The sequence below is a fragment of the Mustela putorius genome, unplaced genomic scaffold, assembly GCF_011764305.1.
Source record: "Mustela putorius furo isolate JIRA1106 unplaced genomic scaffold, ASM1176430v1.1 tig00000876_pilon_pilon_pilon, whole genome shotgun sequence".
In the NCBI taxonomy this organism is placed as follows: domain Eukaryota; kingdom Metazoa; phylum Chordata; class Mammalia; order Carnivora; family Mustelidae; genus Mustela; species Mustela putorius.
In genome coordinates, this window is record NW_025421506.1 from 3,003,153 (window position 1) to 3,029,754 (window position 26,602).

General features: G+C 42.1%; 1 long non-coding RNA gene across 1 annotated transcript; it reads left to right on the forward strand.

The window, feature by feature from the left end:
- Positions 1 to 5,368: 5,368 nt before the first annotated feature.
- Positions 5,369 to 25,420, forward strand: LOC123393599. Its single transcript, XR_006608430.1, has 4 exons — positions 5,369 to 5,447; positions 6,328 to 6,655; positions 6,753 to 6,961; positions 24,898 to 25,420. It is a non-coding gene; the product is annotated as an uncharacterized LOC123393599 (long non-coding RNA).
- Positions 25,421 to 26,602: the final 1,182 nt, after the last annotated feature.

The window sequence follows — 26,602 nt, forward strand, 5'->3', positions numbered from 1 at the left end:
GGTGACTTGTGGAGCTCCCAGTAGTCCCTCTCCTACAAGCCCAGGGACCCCAACTTGCCTTAGGTCTTTCTCAGTTGCCCCATTTATCTGCCCTTGGACCATGATGGTGGGTGACAGAGAGAGAGAGAGAATTAAGTTTGTGTCACTGAGGAAAGCAAGAAAGCCTCAGAGTCCCATCTCTGACTCAATTCTGTGTAACAACTGACATTTCCAAATCAAGGCTTAACTTCCTCTCCTCAAAGTGCTGAAATACATTAGAGGTGTTTTTTTTTTTTTTTGTTTTTTTTTTGTCCTCCCCTAACAACCACTGGGAGTGTTCTTGATTTGTATCAATGTAACCAAAGGGCATATTTTGAGGTTTTTCCTAAAATAAGGTAAAAATCACCTGGAAGATGAATTCAGTCGTTCTTTGAGGAGGCAGAAAACCGCTTTTAAAGGTAAGGTTTTCTCTTTTCTCACACTGGCCAATGCCCTCCTTGTCTTTCTGCTATGAGCTTCAGGCACTCGTTGCCTGAACATATGGACTGGGTCAACACTCTTCTGTCCACTTCAAAGAAACAAGCATCCTCCCTCCCTACCACAGGTATGTACCAGTCAGGATGGCCTGTGGCATGCTGCTGTAACAAACATCCCCCAAATGTGAGTGGCCAGAACCAGGAAAGTTTGTTTCTCACTGACATTACATGCTCAGGCCAAGTGGCTATGCTAATTAGGCATACTGTCACAGACCAAGATGGCTAAACAGCCGACCTCTTGAATTGTAGGCCACTGTGCCACAGGGAGTGGCAAATGCTGTTTTACATCCGCAATTCAATGTCCTGTCCCAGAAGTGACACATGTCATTTCTGCTGTCTACTCATTGACCAAAACAAGCCATGTGGCCCCACCCTACCAGCTGGGAGCTGGGAGGGGCATGTCTCCCCCAACCCTGGAGAGCCGACTGCTTTGGTGAGGAGTACCAGGATTCACACGGATTTCACTTCTTTCCTCAGAAAGAGCTCATTGATCTTATATTTTTACTTCTGCTTGGGATTCTCTTTCATTTCTCTGCTTGAGGACCTAGAGATTAAAAAATAAGGCCTATTACATAGTATCAAGAATGCATTTTATTTTCCAACCTGCTATTCTTTCAAACCTTATTTTCCTCATGTTACTTCTTCCATTCCTGGGTCTTTTGGTGTGTTTTGTCCCCTTCTAGCTTTGACATTACTCTGAAAATTCGAGATTGGAACTTACAGGGCTTCTGACCAACACTGGGAAAGCTTGGCTCCTTTTCTGAGTCCCGCCTTGTATCTCACACTCTCCTCCCCACCCCCCAGATATTCATGTATCAGTATTACCAGATTCCTGAGCATTCCTGAGAGAGCCTCACATCCTCCCCTCTCCCCTCTCCTGAACTTCCAACTCCAGAACCTCTTAGACCCCATAAAGGGAACTGTGCAGTGAAAATCACAACAGTGTTGTCACTACAGTCAAGTCTTTCTTCCAGTAAGAGAAAGTAGGTTTCACAAGAGAAAGAGCTTTGCTGCAAGACAGTTCTAGCTGCTTCCTACATTTTGTCAGTTCAGATATTGTGTCCGTGTTGTACGGTTTAATGACCATGGTGGTGGTTCAAGTCAAAGCGGCAGTTATGTGAATTATCTACTCAGGTCCTCGAAATAGTAGCTGGTAAAAGGAATTATACAAAGCCAGCTTCTTCCGAGTGAAAAAGTTACATAATTTTTTAAAAACAGAGACATTGCTTATAATCAAACTCTTTGAAAATGTTGATGTATATTTAACAGACTTTAGCTTTTCCCATGACGAGATAGTTCACTCTGAGATAAAACAGACAGATGTGTTTATCCAAACATGGGGATAGCCTTACTTCTAAGCCCTTCCCTTAGAGCCATCTATAGAGATATACAGAGCTGAAGTATCTTTGCGACAGGAAAATGCAATGGAAAATAATCCAGACCACGCTTTGCATTGAAAGCAAACGGTATGATATATTGCAAGGCAGGCAATTTCAAACACTTCTCTTAGGTCAGGCTAATTTTCTAGTCTAAGATCAGAATGCAAACATGACTAAGCCAATGTATGTGGATTTCTATACAAAACATATGTGAGTAATATTATTTTTTGGGAAGATTATGGGCAGGCCCTTTCTTGTAAATATAATTATTTAGGATTATGGTTCAATTCCTGGCACTGTCTGTGAAGCTTAAAAGCTTTACAGGGAATGGAAGTTTTTGCTCTCTGTGGGTCACAGCTCCATTTGACTGAAAATAACAGGACATGAAGCAAGCAGGACTATTTTTTCCCTGCCAGGTGTGAGATGCTCCGGTAACATGAGCAGCAGAAACTCCTTCCCAGAAAAAGAATAAGTAATCAAAAATGAGAAAAAAAAAAATCAAGTGTGGCAAAAAAAAAAAAAAAAAAGGAATAGAACAGGTTTTTACAAACACGGGAGTCCATCCCTTATCATCTTTTTTTTTTTTTTTAAAGATTTTATTTATGTATTTGAGAGAGAGAGAGAGAGAGCACGAGCATGAGTGGGGGTGAGGGGCAGAGGGAGAGAGAGAAGCAGACTCCCTGAGGAGCAGGGAGCCCGGTGTGGGGCTCTATCCCAGGACCTTTGAGATCATGACCTGAGACAAAGGCAGGTGCTTAACAGACTGAGCCACCCAGGCATCCCTTATCTGCAGTTTCTACTTCCAGGTTTCAGTTCCCTGCAGTCAGCCAGGGTCTGGAAGCAGATGGTTGCCCTTCTAAGGTATAATCAAAAGGTCAAAGTAGCCTAAGAGTAGGTCACAGTGCCTACATCATTCACTTCACTTCACCCCATCGTGCAGGTGTTTTACCATCTCACATCATCACAAGAAGGGTGAGTACAGTACAAGAAGATATTTAGAGAAAGGGAAAGACCACATTCACATCACTTTTATAATTGTTCCACTTTATTATTGGTTATTGTTAATCTTTTACTATGCTTAATTTATAAATTAAACTTGATCATAAGTATGTATGTAAAGGAAAAAAGAAACATAGTCCATATAGGGTTCAGTATTATTTGTGGTTTCAGCTGTTCTCCCCTTGGGGGTGTGTGTGTGTGTGTCTAGGAAGGTATCCCCTGTGAATAAGGGGGATACCTGTAAGTCTGTCTCCATTCCACAAGGTGGCGGTAAAGACATTCCTAAGTACCACCAGGGAGCAGAATGAAGCCCCTAAGTGGCAAAGTATTATCTCAAGTGTGTACTGTAAGAATCGATGCTATTGAAACCAGAGTAAACACATTTAAAGCCTGACTGAGTGTTGTTTGTGAGAAGCTCCCTTTGCCCTTAGCTCTCAGGAGGGAAACGAAGGAGAAAAAGAGAAGTGCAGCTTGAAATCATACCAGGAGGTTTTGTCCCCCCAAGAGGAGACCTCAAGCTGGAGACCAGAAGTTGCTTTCCCTGTCTACAGTCTCAAGCTTTCCTTGAAGTGAGATGATAAATAAGCCATTTGTTGACTTTCAAGGCTGAAAATAAAGTTGACGACTAAACTGTGAATCAGGCAAAAAGAAGTTCAGACCAAAAGCACTGTGCTTTGAGCAAGAGGTCATAGAATGATCCAACGATACAGACATTCGTTTGCTTAGATTTCTTTCTTTCTTTCTTTCTTTTTTAACATGGAAAGACAAATTCATCTGTAACTCAGAAGTAACATATTAAAATAGTTAAGTTAAAACTTCTTGGGACACCTGGGTGGCTCAGTTGGTTAAGCATCGACTCTTGATTTCTGCTCAGGTCATGATCTCAGGGTCATGAGATCGAGCCCTGTCTTGGTCTCTGCATGGAGTGTGAAGTCTGCTTGAGATGCTCTCTCTCTCTCCCTCTCCCTCTGCCAGTTCCCCTGCATGTGTGTTCTCTCTTTAAATAAATAAATGCAGTTTTCAGAAAAATTACTTCTTCATCACGGTGTTTTTTTTAATTTCATTAGTACTGGAAAAAGAACATATGAGATCTAGGTTAGATTAAGTAAGTTTCCAAACATGGGAATTGAAGAAGAGCTTTTTTTGTAGGTCTAGCCAAATGGGATGATTTAGTATGAATGAGTCACAGCCCTGCTAGTCCTAATCTGTATCCAGATCTCTGCCCTGGAGGGGAGGATCGGGCACTTGGAAGCACATGTTGGGCCACTCGGCACAGGGCAACAAACACTGGTTGAGCAATCGCGCTGTTGCATTCAGACCCCGAAACTCAAGAATGAGAGAGGCACATAGTTTGCCCTTGAGGAAGGGAGGAAAGTCTCGTCTTTTCTGTCTCTTTGCAAAAATTGGTTAGTAGTCTTGTTTATGAGCTTTGTTTCCATATAAAACTTGGGAGGACGTGTGAGGAAGAATTGATCTGAAGTTTCGTTGGGCCCCGAGTAGGCGTTTGGCCATAGCTGGTACCCAGTGAGGTCTTTCTCCTCAGCACAGCGTGACTAGTGAAGAGATTCCAATACTTTTCTTCAGCAGGCGCTACAAAGTAGGTTTGTTTTCCTCTCTGGTCAGGGGATGACCCAAAGCTATTAAGCAGCATTCTCTTGGGACAAAGGGAGGGAATAAGTCTAATATTGAATATAAACATTACATTCTGGGAAACCTTTCTAGTGAGCTGAGTCTGCTCCTAAAATAAGGCTTAAACATCGAGAAGCATTATTGTCCCCATTTGACAGATGGGCAGGCTGAGGCGAGGGCAGATTAAGAAATTCATCCGTTCTATGTCATCTGTCATTGATAGAGCTAGTTGTAGGGTACACCGGCCTGTTGGTATCTGACCATATGTCATTTCTCCTGCACAGGACCTCTGTTTGACTAGAAAATGCTTTTTTTGTACATTTGGGAAAGGGGCACCCTTTGGGCCAATGCAGCTCCACAGGTGCCTGGCTTGGCAAAAGGGTCATGGGCTTCATTTCAGTTCCTACTTACCTCTATGGTTGGGTGCTCTTGTGCAGTGGACAACCTGCACAACTTTGTGTCATCCTTGGCTCTGTTATTGCTTCATACTTGGGAATCAGACTCTTCCATGATTTGGTGAGAAAATCGAGAGCTGGAAAAGTCAGCATGGGAGATCTGCCATATTGCAGATGCATAGTCAGTGTTTGCTCAAGAATAGATTAGGTCAGGCATCTCGTCACGTGGTCACCTGGCACCATTGCATCCTTGCAGCCATAGAGTTCCCTAAAAAGGCATGTTTGGGGCAGAGGTAGAAGTTGTGGGTAGACACACTTCTCAGTTGTGTGCCTCTTCTTCCTGAGCCTGTTAAAGTCCTTTGGGAGTACTAGCTCCCAACCTTTATGAATAAGAGGAATAAAACCACTAACACCACTTGTTATTTCTTTGGGGGCTGACCACACACCTATAAATAGGTGGGCCCCCTACATGGAGCTCTGGGAAGAGGAAACCAACAGCTCTCCTGCTTCCATGCCCCCTGCAGTCTTGGGTGAGAGAGTGTGGACAAGGCCATCTGCAGCTCCTGTCAGGCACACCGAGATCTGCAAACAGCCCTGAACTTCAGACGAGAAGCCCTCGGGGCGGTCCGGGGATGTGTCTTCCCGGCGGCAGGAATCACCGAGATGGTTCAGGAAGGGGTTGGAGAAAATGGACTCTTGTGTCCAATGGCTTGAAAAAGAACCCTGTCAGCACCCTAAGATGGAGTGGGGGGAATCAAGACTGAGAGCGCCCCTATTTTAGTTAAAGTCAGTGGAAAACTCTGGGGAGGAACAGGGTTCCTCTCTTGTGCCTGTGTCTTGTGCCCCGTGGAGCTTGTTGGGCGGGGCAGGTCCTACAAGGCTCTTGATCGCTACCTAGAGCTGCTGATAATGCCCAGTTAGCTCTGGGAAGTGTGGGAGGCTTGCTGGGGTGGGAATCTAGATAAGCCACAGAGAACTGACAGATTTAGGCCATTTTATCTATTATCAGTTGTTTTCACAAGGCAACTGTAAAAATGAAATTATCCTGTGTTGAGAAAGAGACTCCGTCCTGTCTCCTCCAACAGAGTCTAGTAACCGGCATGAATTAGTTTCTCTTTGGTGTCCCAGTTCCCACAGTTTCATCTTTCTGGGGCAACTCAAGGAGTAGATCCTTGAAGCCGTCAAACAAACACGATTCTCTGTCATTTTAATTTCTACCTTTTGAGTGAAATGAAAAAAAAATTTAATTCCAGTGGAGATAACATTTGAATGATTTTTTAAAAATTGGCTGCCATTATTTCATTTCTTGGTTGTTTATATATTAATTGTTTTGGGGGGGGGAGCGAGTGAACAGTTGGGAATTCGCTCTTGGGAGGATTATCTGATTGAAGAAATGTTTTCTACCAACAGCTGAGCAGCAAGCATGACCCCCTCTGCTGTGGCTTCTGAATTGAGACACCAAGAATTTTTACCGCACATATGATTTATCCATTGGTTGGTATATTCCTGCTGCTGGAAAGATTTTATAGTTGTGCTGTGACCATATGCTGCTGAGGCCAGAGAGAGGCTGCGTATATAAGAGTATCTTCAGAGGGGAAGATTTACTCATGGGGGCAGCCCCCAGGGGAGCAGATAGAGACCAGCCGGGAGGGGCTGTCTGCTGGAAAGGTGTTTCTTAAATCTGTCCTTTGTCTTGTGAACCACAGAAAGACTCACATGGCCATGACCACGTTTCCAGGTAGCAACTGTTTATTTTCAATTGGAGTGACATTTCTGTTTTCTGTTTCACTTTTAAGTAACCTTTTTCAGCATAATTCTGACTGGTGTTCCTTCAGGAGCAATGATGGGAAAGATGACTTAAGTAATGACTAGCTTCTCAAGACTTCCACTTTGCACCAGCTCCCGAGAAACTAGCCCTCGAGCTGCGGTCAGCAGACGTAATGACGTAGGAGGCTGAAGGTTCTCCACATGAAAGCAACACCACATTGTATATTTCTTTTGCTGGAAGTTTTCTTCTCTGACGGAAAGTTTATCAACTTTTGAGGTTTGTACCTTTTTTTTTTCTTTCTCTGAATTAAAAAAAAGAATCTGTGTGATCCCAGCTTTTAGCCTAGTGTCAGGCACCCAGAAAGATCTTTAATAGCAGAGTTAGTAAATAAATGAACAGAATGACCACGAGTCATTTTGAGTCCATGTGAGTATCTGACCTTATGGGGCTTCCTTGCCCTGTTGCCCTGTCTCATCAAAACCACAGAAAGCTTCAAAAACTAACATGTTTGGCCTCACTGATTTGAGGAAATCATTGAGCCACAAAAATGCTCCTGATGACGTGGGTTTCCAGGGGCCAGTGGGCATTTCCATGGTCATCTCTTTCTTTGTTTACCTATCAAAAGGCATAGAGATCAGAAACCACATGGTCTGAAGAATTCTCCTCCTGCCTCATGAAATCCACGGAGGATTTCATGTAGGAGGAGGGGCATAGGGTTTTGTATGTTGTGTTAGAACCATTTTCTAGTTCTTGCTGAATCAGCTCTGCTTTCTCTCTGGCCTGGCCTGTATGAATCTGTGCCGTTGTGTGCAGACACAGCACTCTAACTTTGACCGGGCATTGCCCTAACTCCCGAAACTCATCATGTAACAGGATCACATGTTTGCTTCAGTTAGGGATCCAGCCTCAGTCAGTGATAGTCACACCACAAATAATGCCGAGCTGGGGCGTCAAGCCCTGTCGTCGTCACACTCACACGAGTGGCATTCCTCCTTGGGGACCCAGCTGGTGCTGTCCTATCCCTGGTTTGTGTACCCTGTCACCACTAATTCAGTAATTGTAACAGCTTGTTTGACCTCTGCTTTGAAAAGAGAGAGTGATTAAAAGGTTATTGTCTGCACATCTTGAAATGTGTGGTGAACCATTCAGTTCAGAGGTTGTGAGAGTCATTCATTCACTTATCTACTATTCTGAATGCCCAGCACAGTGCCTGGCAGGCAGGAGGCAATCAGACCTTGTGTTTGAGTGGCTGAGAAAAGACAGGGCATTATACCCAGTTTTTGGACAACACGCCAAAGCCATGGACAGTCTGTAAGGCGCACACACGTCTATGCTTGAATGCCAGGCACAGTTTTAATGCTTTGCCTATATCAGCACATTGGATCTTCCTAACAGACCCCAGAGGTGCTTTTCATTGTCACCTCCAGCTTAGAGACAGGGAAATTAGTCTCACACGAGTTGCCCAAGTCAGTAGTAAGTGCTAGAGCTGAGGCTTGAACTCAGGCATTCTGTAGGCAGAGACTGTGCCTTCATCATGAACCCACACTGCCTTTCACTGTTTTTTAAATTTTATTTTATTTTTTTTAAAAAAAGATTTTATTTATTTATTTGACAGAGAGAGAGAGATCACAAGCAGGCAGAGAGGCAGGCAGAAGGAGAGGGGGAAGCAGGCACCCTGCTGAGCACAGAGCCCAATTTGGAGATTGATCCCAAGACCCTGAGACCATGACCTGAGCCGAAGGCAGAGGCTTTAACCCACTGAGCCACCCAGGTGCCCCTGCCTTTTCCGTTTTGATACTGCTCACATTCTTGGGCCCCCAGGAGAAAGAGCATACGTAAAGTAAATTCATTAAAAAAAGACCAGTCTCCGCTTTAGGTCTCTTCCAGACTTGACACAAATGTTTGGGATTTGGTTTAGGAGTTAGACGGGATAAGTGGAATCCAGCTCACACATCAAGGTACTGAAATCTTATCTCTGCTGATTTCTTATCTCATATTTCATGTTGCACATAAAACACCCCTGGACTTCTTTGTCCTCAGAAACCCACACAAAGGGCACTTGATTTAATGACGTCAAGGGATCCATCTTGGTAGGGCAGTCTTATCACAAGTGCTACGAAACTATTTTTATTGTGTTTTCTTGTGAGCAGCTTTGGAGACAGGTCCAGATCCACAGCTAATTCCCATTTCCACGAAACTTCCGTAGCAGATGGTGGGTGTTCACGTCTAGACAGTCTGTGGTACATGAAATTAAACTAGAAGAGAAGGCTCCTGAATCTGGATCATGGATTCAGTTCCACAGATGCCTCCCTAGTGCTCTTTCTTATTTATAATTTTCAGTTATGCTATGAGTTGTGAAAGTAACACATCATTATTGTCACAAATGAAACAACATAAAGATATATAAAGAAAAGATAATAGTCACTTCCCCCAACACACACACGCAAGTGTGCACGCACACGCAATCACACCAGAGTGCACACATGTTCCTCTCCCTCCTAGAGTAGGCAATAGTAACAGCCAGGTGTTTATTCCTCTGTACTTTTCCCTATCTTAGCAAAAAATGATGCAAATATAGATGCACATACTATTATAGACATAAATGTGCAATTTTTTATTTTTACAATTTCCTGGACTTTATTTTTTAGAACAGTCTTTGGTTGACAACAAAACTGAGTAGAAAGTAGAGGTTACCCATATAATCCTTGCTTCCACATATGCATAAGCAACCCCTTAGCGACATTCCCCCACCAGCGTGGGACACTTATTACAACTGAACATAACTGCAATGTATCTTTTAAACACAGTAATATATGAAGTTGCCAATGTTTGACCATTTTGACCTACAAAATTGGCTATTTCAGATAGTTCAACATAATAGCAGATCCACTGATACAGACTTCTATGATAATATCAAATCAATGCACGGAGGCACAAAATTCTGTCATGGTCATTTTCCTGTGAATTGTCAGATCATTTCCAGTTTTTGAGAGAACAATGATGCTGCAGTAAACTTCCTTAACCTTTTTCTCTGTTTCTCTTAAACAATTGCTCATGGCTGTATCCCAGTTTCTTAGAACATGACTTCACACATGGAAGGTGTTCGACAAACATTTGTTGAGTAACTAAATGGGAGAAGAGGCTCGGATGCTACCATGACAGCTGTGTGACTCTTAGGCCACTCGTCTGATATACCTGCCATTGGATGAGACCATGGGTTCTCCACATCTGGCCTCATTCTTCCGGCAACTTCCCTCCATTTCCTTCAGCCTTTGACAGTCAGTGAGTGTTTCCCATAGTCACAGATTCCTTTCTACTTCCTTTAAAAATAGCTTTGTTAAAGCATAAGGTTTTCAGTGTATTCACAGATACATGCAACCATCAATTTTAGAACATTTCATCCTATGTGCAACCGGTCAATTTTAGAACATTTCCATCTCTTCAAAAGGAAATCTCATAGGCTTTGTAATCGGGCTAGTTGTCTTCTTGTTGAGTTGAAGCATTCTTTATACATTCTGGATACGGGACTCTTACTGGATATGTGCAACTTCCTTCCCACTGAAATTCTCCATATGATATTTCCCACTTTCTTCAGTGGACACTGCTTCCTTTCAAGTGATGAGCCCACGAGGTGTACAGAGAGCCACGGGGAGAGAGCCCTGTGTAAAAGTGTAAAGTATGAATGTCTCCACTGGCATTCAGGAGCAGGTTATGCCCATCTCCGTACTCCGGTAGATCCCATGGCAATAAAACCAGAGCTGGTCTTTTTCAAAAACTACCTTGTTGCAGAGGCTGCTTGTTGGGCAGTGGATTAATGTCCAAAGCTTTTAGCTAATTAGTGTGGAACACAAATCACCCTTACGTAATAAGGCTTGACAGTAAAATGAGAAGTCAATGTGAATGTTTCAACTGCATGTCCATCTACCCTTTAGAGCCTTTCAGACAGCTGGAGAAGCTGTTTGTGCCTTCTCTAGCCCACTGCCGATAACTTCCATGTTATGAGTCATGGTCTCTATTTTGCACAATTACTTCATGGAAAAATCCAAGATGATTTATATATTAAGGTTATTTTCTGGAGCTCTAGATGGAGAATTAATTTTGCACAATGTGAGTTCATTTCAGGATGACATTTTTGTGGATTTCTGCGATGGGGAATTAGTAAGGAGACAAGATCAATGAGATCTGATTGGTGGGGTAATTGATAAGTTGTAAATTAAGAAAATAACAATCTCTACCCAGGAACACCTTCCAGAATTCCCTGAAATTCCTCTTAATAGACATGGTATATCTAAATTTCTATCTGAAGCTGTTATTCCCAGGACAGTTCTTTGGTTAGATGCCCGACATTTGTTTTCTCTACATAGCTGTCTCTCATTACAAGAACATATTGTGTAATGCTAATTGATAAATGATAAGTTTGGTTGTAATCATCAGCTCTTCAGAAACTGAGGTACTCAGTTTGTGGCACTATGAATATCTGTTTTTAGTTTATTCATCTTGGTGATTTTAAAACCACCTACCCTAAAGAAGACTGATCTATAAGAGTCTTTTTTAAAAATTGAGATTTAATTGACATATGACATTGCTTAAGGAAAGTTTAAGGTGTACAACATGTTGATTTGATAATTTACGTATTACAATATGATTACCACCTTAGCGTTAACTAAAAGCTAGAACCTCTATCCCATCACATAATTATCAGTTTTTGGCGGTGGAGAGGGGCAATGAGAACAGTTAAGACCTAGTCTCTTACCACCTTTGAGGTTTATCATACAGTATTATTGCTATAGTCACTCTGCTGTACGTTAGATCTCCAGAACTTATTGATCTACTGGTTGTGAGTTTGTACCCTTAAACAACATCTCCCCAGTTACCCCCCACCCCAGGCCCTAGTAATCACCATCCTCTGTTTTTACAAGTTTAGATTCCATGTGTACAGTATTTGTCTTTCTCTGTCTGATTTATCTCACGTAGTGTAATGTTCACAAGAGAGTCTTAATAATTACTGAAGACTGAAAAAAACTCTCTGTGTAACTGAAATGCCAAATTAGAGTTCACTGACCACATGAGGGTAGTATTGACTATAAGAATGAAGATTTTCTAATTGTCTATAGAACTCAAAGCTATAAACAAGACTTCCCAGAAAGGTGGTGATGGAACCTTGCATCTACCTGACTCTTCTGCACAGGACACGACATGTGACCCAGGCTCCCACTAGCATCACCCCTTTGGCTGAGGAAGAGCATAGATGGGAGGGAAGGAGACCTGCACTAGACTCCTAGGTTCATCCCTCACCAAATGGATGATGTAAGACAAGTTTCTTGATATCTCTGAGACTCCATAGAGATGATGGTTTAGCTCATCTCATGGGTTTATTGCAAGGAATAAATGAGAACATGTCTATAAAATGCCTCTTCCAGTTACTGGCCCAAGGCAGGCACTGACCACATGCTACTTCCCTTTCCATACTTTCTTTGTTTTTTTTTTTTTGTCTTCTTTGCTCCCACCATAATGCCTCCACAATTTAGTCAACTCAGCACTTGAGAACTTGGGAGAATAGGCTTTATCCCCCACTGAGAAGAGAGACAGTGTCCTAATGCCTCCCCTCAGATCTATGTGCAAAGTAGAACTTCTTTCTAGTTATCACTGACCTTTTGGCAAAATTGACTTCAATTCTCAATTCTTAGTTCTTTTCCTTGTACCGTATCCTCTCAGTTATTTGCCCGCTCGCTCTTTCTTTCTCTCTTTCTCTGAGGTGTAATTAACGTGTAACAATTATCTTAGTTTTAGTTGGTCTATATAATTATTTGAGATATGTGTATATTGTGAAATGATCAGCACAATAAGACTAGTTAACATCCATCACCACACATAGTTAATGAATTTTCTCTTGTGATGAGAACTTTTAAGATCTACTCTCTTGGCATCTCTGAAATAATACAATACAATGTTTTAATGAGAGTCACCTGGCAGTTATTCTTAACCTCGGCTGTGAATTCCACCGATCTTCTGTTCAGCTTGAAGGTGTGTCACTTAAGAGGCAACATGGGAAAAGACAACCACTCCAGTAAAAATAATGGCACTCTATAAGTGAATGAATCAATGGGATTAAATAGTTATGAAAAGATGCCCAAATCCACTGGTTATTAGGAAAATACAGATGCACATAACAATGAAATACCACTGGCAAAATTTAAAAGACTGGAATACCTATGCATGCTGAATAGTAGCAAGCTGAATTAATGCTGTATTTATGGAAAAACTGTGCAACATCTAATGAACTCAGCCATTAAAACAATCTATTAAAATTTAAAAATACACAATTTTCAAACTAGCAGTCTGCTCTTGGGACTATATTTCTTGGAAATTAAAGCACTGGGGGGCCTGGTTGACTCAGTTGGTTAAGTGTCTGACTCTTGATTTCAGCTCAGGTCATGATCTCAAGGTCATGAGATTGAGCCCCGTGTGAGGCTCAGCCCTGAGTGTGGAGTTTGCTGAAGATTCTCTCTCTCCTTCTACCCCTCCCCACTGCTGTGTGTGCACTCTCTCTCTCTTAAAAAAGAAAGAAAGAAAGAAAAAAGAAAGAAGGAAAAAAAGAAAGAAATTAAAGCATCAATATGAAAGGTATATTTACAAGGATATTTATTGAAGCATGGTTAGTAAAGAAAAAAGCAAAATCACAAGTAAACATACAAGCTAGAAATAAAGAGCTGGAGGGGAAAAGCTGGTAAAGTAACTAGTATCACTTCACCAAGGTATATTTTTAAACATTAAAAATAAGGTATTAGAGCTATCACAGTTGCCAAGTTATTATAGAATAAGCAGATAAGGAATGCAGAGAAATCTGTACAAAATGATCCAACTTGTACAATAAACATGGGCCCAAAAGTTCCACGTGTGTATACTTGTGTGTTTATGATGATACAAGTATAGAGGAAAATAAAGACAATAGCTTTAGGGATACTGAGTAACTAAAGTTATGGAACTGGGGGCAAGTGAAAAAGAAAAAAAAGGCTGCACTACGCAAATCTCTGTCAAATGTGACATAATTCTATTTATGCAAAATTAATGTGTATGCACATATGCCTAAAGAAGAAATAAGAATGAGGCATTAGAACTTGTTCTACTGAATTGTAGAGACAATTACTATACTGCGAAAAAAAGAAAGTATCAGAAGTGATGGGAACAGTATTATCTTAGTTTGTAAAACAAAGCTGTCCCAGCAATTGTCAAGGAACTCATCCCTCTACCCAGCTGTACGTACGTGCATGGGCTTTCTGAAAGTGCATACACTGCAAACACTTGTATGTGCCCAGATGATGTCATGAAAGATGCACGTCAACATGTTGGATATATTTTTCTTCATGCATCTTGTAGAAGTTTGGAAGAAATAGCTACTTTAAAAATTATTTTTGTAACTTGAAAAAATTCTGAATAATGAAAACGGTTATTTTCAGATAAATTTTGTTTATTTTTTTCAAAGAATGAAAAAAACCACAGAGGCAAGCTAATGGTTATCAAGGGTTAAGAGACAGTTCATGAACTGGTGTGAAGAGAATCTGGTTGGCTGCTTCCGTGGGCATTAACTCGTTGAGGAATAAGTTACTGATAAGCTGAACATGAAGATCTTAAAAGGGAATGCACATTTTCAGAGCTCACTTTGGGCCAGACTGGTCTTAGCTCCTGCGAGGTTCAGCCATAAGAGCTAGGCTGCAAGAGGGCATTCCAACCTTCCCTTGGGTCTTGGAGGGGTCGTCTATCAAAGGCAGGCCCTGGCGGATCAAGTGCCTAGACAGACTTTGTGGTTTTCTTGCCCAGAACTCCAGATTTTAAATTGGACTGTCATTGCGGCTTCCATGAAGAATCCCAGCGTTCTAGAAACTTGAGGTTAATCCCTGCCCAGTACACAGTGAACCTGGGAACAGCTTTTCCAAAACAATCCTTTAAAAACACTTTTGGCCCCTGTGGGAAAGGAGCCGGAGCGGGGAGGGAGGAGTGCTCCATTATGTGCTAGTGGGTATTCCGCCAAGCAGAGTTGTGGCGCTGCGTAGAGCCTTGGACAGAAAATTAATGCAAGGTTTTGTTTTCCCATGACTTGGGGTTTGTCCGACAGCTGGTGTTAGAATTCCAGACTATTTTGGATCACTGGGATCGTTGAAATTCTGCTGCGCTTTAAAGAGATTCTTGGGATTCAGAGAGGTGGGACACTGAGAACCTCTCATTATTCCCCCCAACATTTGTCTTTCTCCATTTGCCATAATATCACAAAGCAGTTATAGATGTTGAATCAGAGTACCTGACTCCAGTGGACTTTTGTCTCCCATGATTATTTCTTTGGATGGATGTTACAAATGGATGTATGGATGTTACAAATCTCTTACGTACACTGATTATTAAAGTAATCCTCATCCAGAAAATTCATGGACACCCTGCCTAATTATGACAAAAGCATAAGAGCACTGACTGATGAGGTCTAGTGACAATTTCTGGTAAATATCAGACCACTCACAGTGTTCCATATATATATATATATGCGCCAAGAATTCTGTATAGATGTAACAGGAGTGCGGAAACATTTCTGGACATACTGCTTCCCAGTCTTACTCAGAAAATGCCTGGTCTTTGGGAAAGAATGGTGTAATCCAGACACAGTAAAATACAGTTACTTTGGGCAAATTTGCATTCTTTGCACTTGAGCTTACTTCTGACAACTTCTGAAGTGACTACTATGCTTGCAATGACAAACCACCCATACTCACCACTTCTCCGTCAACTAACAGAGGCTGTTCATCCCTCAGTCTCTGTATTTTGTTTAATTTTTCTCTTGGCAGTTTAACTCTACTTTTATTATTTTATTATTATATATATAATATATATATATATATTATAAGATGCCTCAAATATCACTTTGTAGGCATTCATTCCTATGTTTATCTGAAGGAGTGCCATGATGATGAATATATTTTTTCAGGATGGGCTAGGTTATGCTGTTGTAACAAATCACTCTGAAATCTCCATGGCTAAGCACAATAAAAATAGATTTCTTGCTAATCAGAAACTCTTATATGTGAAATGGAGTCTCCCACATCTGGTGAGTTAAGGGTTCCCTTCAACTCATGAGGTCATCCTCTCAACACTTGACTTCTGGAGTTGTCCTAGCCAAGGAAGAAAAAGATGAAGGTAACCCACTAACTCTCGAGTGCCTTGGAATGGAGATGGCAAATTACTTCCTCACAGTCCCAGGTGCCAGATGCAATCATGTGGCCCAGACCCAACAACAGTCCAGTATGAGTGCTGCAGGGAGCCCACAAATATTCTGTGAGTGCTAACAGTCTCTACCAACCTTGAGTTTTTCTTTCTTTCTTTCTTTCTTACTGCGAGAGAGGGAGAGAAAGAGCACAAGTGGGAGGAGGAAGAGAGACAAGCAGACTCCCCACTGAGGGTGGAGCCTGACGTGGGGCTCGATCTCACCATCCTGAGATCATGACCTGACCCGAAACCAGGAGTTGGATGCTCAACCGACTGAGCCACCCATATGAACCCCCAACCTTGGTTTTAGAAAATAGTGAGATATAAATTAAAAGCCAGAGCAATATTTTCCAATGTTAGCTGTCTACATTTTATTACTCCTAGTACTACAAAGGACTTAGTGGGGAAAATTTGTTTTTCATGGTAAAGCTGGTCTGGGAAATGCTGTGGATTGTATTTACCACATTGAATTTATAATGTGCAATTAGTTAGTAAAGATTTTAAAAAGTGTCACATTAAAGAAATCTATTTCATTAGAATAATCAAGATATCAGAGTGATTCCGTTTATTTTTTCAGTTGATAAATGATTTTTGAGCACCTACTATTTGCTAGGGGTTGAGCTAGACTCGGGTAGGGGGGAAATTAGATGCATAAGGCTTTTTCCTTACCCACGGGGAGATTAATTGCAGGGGAGGAGTACAAAGCGATTCCGTAAGAGTGCTCATATCATACTAGAGGATAAATTTTTACCTATTCATCAATATCTTTTTATGCCAAACAGTCTTGTGATTCACTTGAGCTTATCTGGCTATGTCACAGCATATTCTTCCTATAGTAGGAAGGCAACTTTTTTTTTTTTACTTGACTTTATTTTTTAGAGCAATTTTAGGTTCATAGTACAGTATAGCAGAAGGCTTGGAGATTTTCCATATACTCCGTAAGGAAGGTAATTTTGAAATATAATGACACTAGTTTTTGTGTGTGTGTGTGTGTGTGTGTGTGTGTGTGGTTGGCAATTTTTCTTAATAGTGTACACTATAAAATAGTTGCTTTAAAGATAAAATACCACGGGATGCCAAATTAATAACAAAATACACTGATGTAGCAAATTAATTTTTTTAGGTTTTTTTTTTTTTTTAAAGATTTTATTTATTCGACAGAGAGAGATCACAAGTAGGCAGAGAGGCAGGCAGAGAGAGAGGAGGAAGCAGGCTCCCCACTGAGCAGAGAGCCCGATGCGGGCTCTCGATCCCAGGACCCTAGGATCATGACCTGAGCCGAAGGCAGAGGCTTTAACCCACTGAGCCACCCAGGTGCCCCAAATTAATTTTTTTAAATTAAAAAGTGGTACATTCTTACAACAAAAAATATTAAAAGAACTTAGAGTACATGTAAGTGTGAAGACTTTCCTACAGCCTTTAATCTAAGTCATTTCATCCTTTTGTTCTGGAAGTAAACGCTGTTACCATTTTCCCTGTATTCTTCTAGAGGTCATCTGTTAATATACGTTACGCATATGCACACACACATATATCCCATTTCTGTCTGTCTGTCTATTTATCCATCTATTATCATCTTCTGTTTTTAAACACAAATGAGAACTTGTGAAAGGGCTAGTCTGTATTTTATTTATTTAAAGATTTTATTTATTTGACACAGAGAGAGAGAGCGAGCACAAGCAAGGTGAAGAGCAGCAGAGGGAGAGGGAGAAGCAGGCTCCCCGCTGAACAGAGAGTCTAACTGGGAGCTTGATGCCAGGACCCTGGGATCATGACCTGAGCCAAAGGCAGATGCTCAACCCACTGAGCCACCCAGGTGCCCCATATATATATTTTTAATATTTTATTTATTTATTTCACAGAGAGAGATATAGTGGGAGAGGGAACACAAGCAGAGGGAGGGGCAGAGGGAGAAGCAGGCTTCCCACAGAGCAGGGAGCCTGATGCGGGGCTTGATCCCAGGACCCTGGGATGATGACCTGAGCCAAAGGTAGACGCTTAATGACTGAGCACCCAGGTGCCCCTAAATTTTTTTTTTTTTAAATTAAAAATATATCTAAAATTTCATCCCCACCATGCCCACATTTTGGATTTACCATAATTTATGTAGTTAGTACCCTACTGATGTTATCATTTAAGTCAAAATGACTTCTTATTTATTTATTTGACAGAGAGAGATCACAAGTAGGCAGAGAGGCAGGCAGAGACAGAGAGGAGGAAGCAGGCTTCCTGCTGAGCAGAGAGTCTGACATGGGGCTCGATCCCTGGACCCTGGGATCATGACCTGAGCCAAAGGCAGAGACTTAACCCACTGAGCCATCAGGTGCCCCAAGTCAAAATGACTTCTAAAGTTGATTTTTAAAAATCTCATGTTTTTAAGTTTTTGAAAAAAGCCATAAAAGTAAATTAAAACCCATTCTTAAAATGTGATTCTTGTGAGACATTTTTAATACCCAAATGAGTATTTTTAAAAAGTGAGCTCATTTGCTTTTTTAAAAATTTCTTTTTGCTTTTCTTTCTCCTTTTTTTAAAGTGAGCTTTTCTAAAAGATAAGATTTTATTTATTTATTTGATGGAAAGAGAGAAATCTACAAGTAGGCAGAGAGGTAGGCAGAGAGAGGGGGAAGCAGACTCCCCGCTGAGCAGAGAGCCCAATGAGGGGCTCGATCCCAGGACCCTGAGATCATGAACTGAGCGGAAGGTAGAGGCTTAACCCACTGATCCACACAGGTGCCCCAAGTAAGCTCTTTTTTTTTTTTTTTTTAAATAAGCTCTATGTCCAATGTGGGGCTCAAAGTCATGATCCGAGATCAAGAGTCCCTTGCTCTACAACTGAGGTAGCCAGCCCCAACTTCTGTATTTTTAAACATGTAAGAATATATCAAGTTCATTCTACATGTGTGTGTATGCATTTTATCTATACCTTAAAAATGTGTTTTTTTCCTTTAAAATTTTTTTCCTTTTAAATTTCATTTCTTTTAAAAGAAGATTTACTGGTTTAGATGTAAGACCCATTAGGAGAGAGCATGCGTATAGTTTTGAGTTCTTAGAAATACCCCCTTTCACATAACATGGGTGGCTTTGTTGCACAGTGATAATTATTGATGATAATTCCACAGCTACTGTGGAATTTTACAAAGATGTTCATTTTAAGGTCTTGCATGTAAAAATGTTAACACTTTCTGAGTTATGAGGAAAACATATGAAACTCTTGAGAACACAGAACTTTAGGGCAAAAGGGCTATTAGGTTTCTCTTCGGATAGCCTATGTTCATAGGAGGAGGGAGAAGGAAGGGCATTACGTTTTCTCCCTCATCTAAGATGGAACCACTGGGACGCTGGGACAGACGGAGGGCTTGGGCCAGAGATCTCTCACCTGCCGCAGCAGAGAGCAATCACTCTCCTCTCTGAAGTGATTTACAAACACCAATGAAACGACCCCAAAGTCATGTAAGGTAGGGAGGTTATAATTACCCTGTTTTACAACTGGGAAATTCAGACAGAAATAGGTTCAGTGCTTTGCCGCGGGCACACTCCGGTTCCTCCCAGAGTTATCCTGACTCCCCAGAGGACATTGCCTTCATCAGCTCCACTCACACCCCTACCCTGGGTGGCACTGTTCTGAGAAACCAAGAGCAGGTCTCCAGTAGGACAGAGACGTAGGGAACTGGGGCCACTGTGAGGTCATTCAGTGACTCCACATAGATAACGCTCATTAGCTATCTAAGGCAAGGACTGGGAATTTTTTTTTTTTTTTAAGATTTTATTTATTTATTTAACAGACAGAGATCACTAGTAGGCAGAGAGGCAGGCAGAGAGAGAGGGAGAAGCAGGATCCCTGCTGAGCAGAGAGCCCGATGAGGGGCTCGATCCCAGGACTCTGGGATCATGACCTGAGCCGAAGGCAGAGGCATTAGCCCACGGAGCCACCCAGGCGTCCCGGGAATGTCTTTTGATATGGATGTGCACCAGTTGGCATTCAGTGAGGACCTGCTGATAATCTGGCGAATTACTTAGTTTATAAAGGCAACATTCTTTCCCTTAACTATTTAACTTTTTTTTTTTTAAACAGAGTGGGGGTGGAGGAGATGGGCAGAGGGAGAGGGAGAGGGAATCTCCGACTCCCCGCTCAGAGCAAGCCAATGGGGAGCTCGATCCCACAGCCCTGAGATCACAAACCGAGTGGAAATCAAGAGTGGGGACGCTTGATCAACTGAGCCACCCAGGCCTCCATCTCCTGAACTATTTACATTGTTGTCCAAAGATTTGACAGAATCCAGATTTCAAGGGGTATCATTTTTCATAATAATGGTTAATTTTCCCCCCAGAATATTGTTTTAAAATATAAAGCAGGGGTGCCTGGGTGGCTCAGTGGGTTAAGCCTCTGCCTTCAGCCCAGGTCATGATCTCAGGGTTCTGGGATCGAGCGCCCCACATCGGGCTCCCTGTTCAGTGGGGAGTCTGCTTCTCTCTCTGCCTCTGCCCCTCCACCTGCTTGTGCTCTGTCTCTCAAATAAACAAATAAAATCTTTAAAAAAAATGTAAAGTAGAGCTGAGAAAGTTGTATGGCTGATATAGAATGATATATAGATTGGCAACCTGGAATTGAGGAATGGGGCCTATCTTGACACTTGTCCTGATCCTGTGACATTCAGATGTAGTACTTGTTCACATTGCTGGAATTATGAAGGTGAAAACATATGTAAGGGAAAGCGTAAAGAGAAACCTTTTTGTAAATATCATTTGTTCATTTCCCATTGGTTGGGGATAGGGTAAGTCTGGGGGAAGATAAAAATCAGAGAGTGAGGGGTGCCTGGGTGGTTCTGCTCGTTGGTTGAGGGGCCAAACTTGGGTTTGGCTCAGGTCACGATCTCAGGGTTATGAAACTGAACCCAGGGTCTGGCTCCGCACCCACTGCAGTCTGCTTGTCCCTCTCTGTCCCCCTCTGCCCCTCCCCCTCCTCGCTCTTTCTCTCAAACGTAAATAAATAAAATCTTTTAAAAAATCACAGAATGAGTAAATTGTTTTTTAGAAATGGTGCTTTTATTATAGCTCAAGAATTGATGAACCACCTCCAACTGGTTTTCTGGGGTCCACGACAGTGGGGACCACCAGTGGGCAGGCTAAGTGAAGGACACGCATGCTGCTTATGGAGAAGCCTTGCATGGAATCTGGGACAACACGTCTTAGGCAGTGTGCACGTACACACAAACACTCACACAGGCACGCACAATCGATGTATCATATAGATTTCTCATCAGTAAGTGTGTACAAGGAAATAAATACATAGTGAGCACGTTTACTCCATTATACCTTCTTTTTTTTTTTTTCCCCAAATTATTTATTTATTTGACAGACAGAGATCACAAGTAGGCAGAGAGAGATGGAGAAGCAGGCTCCCCGCTGAGCAGAGAGCCAGATATGGGACTCAATCCCAGGACCCTGGGATCATGACCTGAGCTGAAGGCAGAGGCTTTAACCCACTGAGCCACCCAGGCACCCTCCATTATGCCTTCTGTGCATGTGTGCGTTTTAGTTATTTGGGCAAATGTCTTGCCTCCTAATAAGAGGTGAGGTCCTGGAAACTGGAGGGACTAGACTCTTCTGGTCTTTTTCACCTTACCTGAGATACAGCACAGTTTTTTGCTTATCATTTGTTGAATAATATCCAACTACATGTAAAGAAGGGTGTCGTCTCATTTCTTAAGAGACTTACTTCTCTGAAACGCTGGCCAGGATTGGTTTGCCTTTTCAGAGCTCTGCTACCTGGGAAATGAATCTAGAAGTCTCTTTTAGAAAGGCCTTTTTAAAAAAACCAATGTAATTATTCCTGATCTAGAGAAAAGGCCCAAAGATAAAGACCGAAGTTTATAATTTAAATGTCTTCTTTACCAATCTCACCTTGTATTGCTCTGTAACCGTGAACCATAGCTGACAAAAATCAGGAGCTACCACAGGAGGAGACAAAACACCAGGGTGACTATTATTTCTTTACCCCGCCTGTATTTCTGGGGTTTAGAATTTCAATACATTTCAGCGGGTTCTGTGCTATTTTTCTCTTTCCCTGAACTCCTAATCGAGTGAGTAACCTTCGGTGTTTATCCAACTTTTCATTGTCTCTTGAAGTGTTCTGGTAAAGTCTGCAGATGTTGAAACTGCCTTTTAAAAATGCATACGTCTTTAGGTTTTTAAAAATTAAAAAATCAAAACCAAACCAAACCACAATGTAAAAAATTCAGCCCTTTTGTGTTAGTATATAGATAACTCAGAATGTTCCTTGAGGAATGAATTCCACTCCAATTGATCCATCTTTGGATTTTATTTCGATGCAAAGTTCTTGCTGCTTCTTCTTGCTGGCTGTGATCCCTCCTCAACATTTAGTTGCTTTTCCTCCCGGGTTAGCTCACTTCTCGTAGTTAGTTATGGCTTTTGGGTCGTTGCCGGCTACGGTGAGAATTCCCACTTTATTATTTTGCATCCTCTCCATGGTCCTGGGTGTTCATTCCGCCAGCACAGGACCCTTCCCGCTCCAGCCATGCTCATCCACCTGTGGGTAGATCGGTTCCATCTGTCCTTAGCATTCTTTGAACAGTGGCTCACTTCAGAGCCATAAATGCCGGGGTCCATGAGCTAATCCAGTCTCCCTCCTTGATAGAATCCATGACGGGATCACAAGCCGCAGGGTCATAAACATCATTTGAGTGCTAATAAATTTAGGGCTTTGAAAGGAGGTGTTTATGTCTAGCAAGAGATACTCTTTGCAGAAGGAACTTTCTTGGAGCGTCTGTCATTTGTTTGATGGCGGGGACACCTCGGGGGCCTGGCAAGAGAATTTCTCTCAGGTATGATGTAAAGGGAGGAGGGCGCTATTTGGTAGCAAGAGCCCTGAGACTGCCTGCCGCCTTCTCCTGGTCTCAGCCCCTCCCCTGACACCTCATTCTTTGTGTGATTGATTTCAGAGAGCATCTTTGGTAGTGGCCTCTGTCTACCTGTAACGGAATAGCCATGCTGGCTTTAATCTACTGGGGAAAGCGTGCTAATTTTTATTACATTCTCCAGTCCCCTTTGATTTCCCTGGGTGCATACACTCCTACTTTGGTGACAGAATTTTGGGACTTTGACCTTTCGATCCAAGGTTTTGGGTTGGATGATAGAATAAAATGTGAGATTTTGTTCTGCAGGTGTCTCTAAAAATAGGGTCAGTTCCTCTTTCAGTTGGCCTGGTCTGATGTGTTCATCCGGCTGCTCAGACAGGACTGTATTGGTCAGGAAGCATTTAAGGGTGATCGTCTACTTATTCAGGACTCTTGGTTGGTGATGGAGATGCAAAAGAAAGGGAAAGTGTGGCCGTGCAGTCTGGCTGGGGCGAAAAGAAGCAGGAAAGTGAGGAGTAGGTGAGCCTGTGGCCGATTGAGGTGCGGTCCACCCCCCTTCAACTCGGGCAGTCCTGGGGGGCTGTGTGTCTGCCAGGATGAAGGAGTCATGAGGACCCACAGCCTGGCTTCTCCAGCTGGGCACCAGGAGTTCTATTTCTCTGCCACTTCAGCAGACTGCTTTACAAAGACAGGACAGGAGCTGCTGTAATCCTTCCATGTTCCCAGGATGGTGGGAAGGTTTGGTTCATTGTGGGTACTTGCTGGTTTGCCCTGCTTCTCCCCTTCAGCTATCCCTCTCATTCAGATGCATCCACTCCGTTTTGGAAGGGGTGCCAGGTTCCGCTGTGAATGCAAAACTTGTTCTTTGCAATAGACAATCCAACTGTCATACAACGATTTTGGGGTCAGAGACGGAAAAGAGGGCAGCAAGTCAGTTTCTGTCGGTCATCTGTGGGAGTTCCACCAAAAGGCGGGTAGAGCCATTTTTAAATTTTTATTCTTAATTTTTTAAAAGCTTTTATTTATTTATTTGAAAGAGAGAGAGCATGTGGGCGGGGAGAGGGGCAGAGGGAGAAGCAGACTCCCCGTTGAGCAGGGCGTCTGATGCAGGGCTCCATCCCAGGACTCTGGGATCATGACCAGAGCCAAGGTCAGACACTTAACCGACTGAGGCGCCCAGGTACCCCCACTTTTTTATTTTTGAAGGTGAGAGGCCATGCACCTGCCATCAGCACGTAGTCCCAGACCAGGGAGAAGCGCTGCGGTAAACCACAGCTCCTGTTGTCAACTTTTGCCCTAACTCCTACGTGTTGCCCCCCTTTCCTGGGCCTCTCCTCCGCCCCCCGCTTTATGAAATATGTACCTGACACCATGATGGATGGAGGCTTCTCTGTGTAGGTACTGTGGGTAACGAGTCTGCAGCTGATTAAATCACAGGTTTCCTATATCATTCTTTGGAGTCGTGTAGCTCAGTTCCGTGAGCTGACAGTAGTACAATAACACCTTTTGAACTGTTCCTGGTCTCATGCCAGAAAACTTATCTTTTAATGGTTCTGTACCCACCTCCCAACTCTGAGGGCAAGCAGAGAAAGGAAGGAATATGCTTTGAAAGAAATTCCAAACTTCTATTGTGTCTTTTCCCATTTCTCATTGATGAAAGCATCATGGGAAACAACAGAAGAGCAGGTTGTTTTCGATCTGCGTAAAGTCCAAGTTCATCTATTTTAACACTTCTGTTGAATGCTTGCTAGGTACCAGACACTCTGCTAGGTGTTGAGGATAGCAGCTTGGCACACGGTGTTTTGTCATTAGCATTCTTTGTGATTTTCATGATCTAAATTGCTTGTCATGATTATGAAATAGGCACATTAATGTCTGTTTTTTGTTTGCTTGTTTTGGTGAAGGTCCCAAAGTAGAGAGCAACGATATCTTCTTTCCCGCACATTTCCCCCATTTTCCATAACCGAAATAGATACTGCTCTATGAAAACTCATTTCTGTAGGATCGTCTGGAGAACCTGTAGCAGTGCATTTCTATTTTTTTTTTTTTTTTTTTTTTACAAAGACTCATGAGAGCAATTTCTTTCAGGCCTCACCTGCCTGAATATCTGGAATCCTCCCAAGTGAGTGGTTTGCCTTCGTCTTGTGGATGCTGTGAAGTCAGAAACGTGTGTTTCTCTCTTTGTGGAGATGTTAGGACACTCACGCTAGTTAGATCCCAGGGTACATCCTGTAGCATACGTCTCCCCCTACTAATGTTATTTCTAACTTCATTTAGTTTTCCTGCCCCTATCTTCCTTCTGTTTGGGCTTGCTCACTTATTTTAATCTTACGGAATTATTTATGCACATTTTAATAAATCTCAAATTCTTGCAACGACTCAGAGGTAGGTATCCATAAATACATTAATAAAATAGGAAGCAGTTACACCTAAGAAAAACTGCCGGCTGCATATACTTATGCTTAAACATTCCTGGAGGTTTCAAGAATGTAGCGAGCTGGTTTTTATGTGCTTCAGGTCCCCGAGTAAAAACTTCATATACAGCCGGCCCCTCGTGTGGTTGAAAATCCATAAATCCATGGATAATTTTTTTTTTTAAGATTTCATGTATTTATTCGAGAGAGAGAGAAAGAGAGAGAACAGAATGTGTGAGAGAGCACAGGCTGAGAAGAGGGCAGAGGGAGAGGAAGGAGTAGATTCTGTGAAGAGCGGGGAGCCTGACTCAGGGCTCCGTCCCAGGACCCCGGGATCATGACCTGAGCGGAAGGCAGAGGCTTAACCGATTAAGCCACCCAGGCAACCCCCAAGGATAACTCTTGCCTCCACCAAAAACTTACCTACTCATAGCCCCTGTTTACTGGAAGCGTTGCCAAGAACACAAACAGTTGATCAACACATATCTGGTATGTGATATGTATTACAGACTGTATTCTTACAATAAAGTAAGCTAAAAAAAAAAAGACAATGTTATTAACAAAGTCATCAAAGAGAGAGAGCACATTTATAGTACTATACTGTATTTATTGAAAAATCCACGTCTAAGTGACCTGTGCATTTTGAACCCACATTGTTCAAGGGTCAACTATACTTTGAAAGAGTTTCAAAGTCCAGATGGAACACAGAGATACCTGGTTTGTTTTTGAGAATGTTCTTCATTTATTCTTGTTGGCATTTGTGTTTATAGATTTAGACAATATATTTTTTCCCATTTCCTATTATAAAGGTAATAGAAGCTCATGTTAAAAATGTCACACAGCATATACATTGGAATTAAGTACAAAATTAGAAGACTTTCCCCTTTACAACATCTAAATCTCATGCCCTATCTGTAATGACTTTTCTCTGTACATAGAAGGATATGTATGTGTATGGATACTTGGATTCCTTGAATGAATCGTATTCTTCTGCGAAGTAGGCTTTTATAAGTTGACAAAATATGGATTTTTTTCCAGAGCGATAATTAGCTGTCTTTTGTTCTTTTTATAGCAGCACATTATTCTATCGTGTGAATACTTCATACCTTATTTGACGGGTCTCCTAATGATGGTCACTTAGGACTCCCCTTTTTTGCAAGCAAACATTGCTGCAAACAGTGTCTTTGTTCTTGCAATTTCTATACACCTGTGGGAAAGATGCTTTTCTGGAAACATAATCGCTGGGTATGCACGTTGAAATTTTTTGATAGATATTCACAAATGGTCTGCCAAAATGGTGTTCTCCAATAAAGGTTGCTCTTATTCTGTCATTCCACCCCCCTTACAAAGGCTGGATAGAATTAAACTTCCTTTTGTTA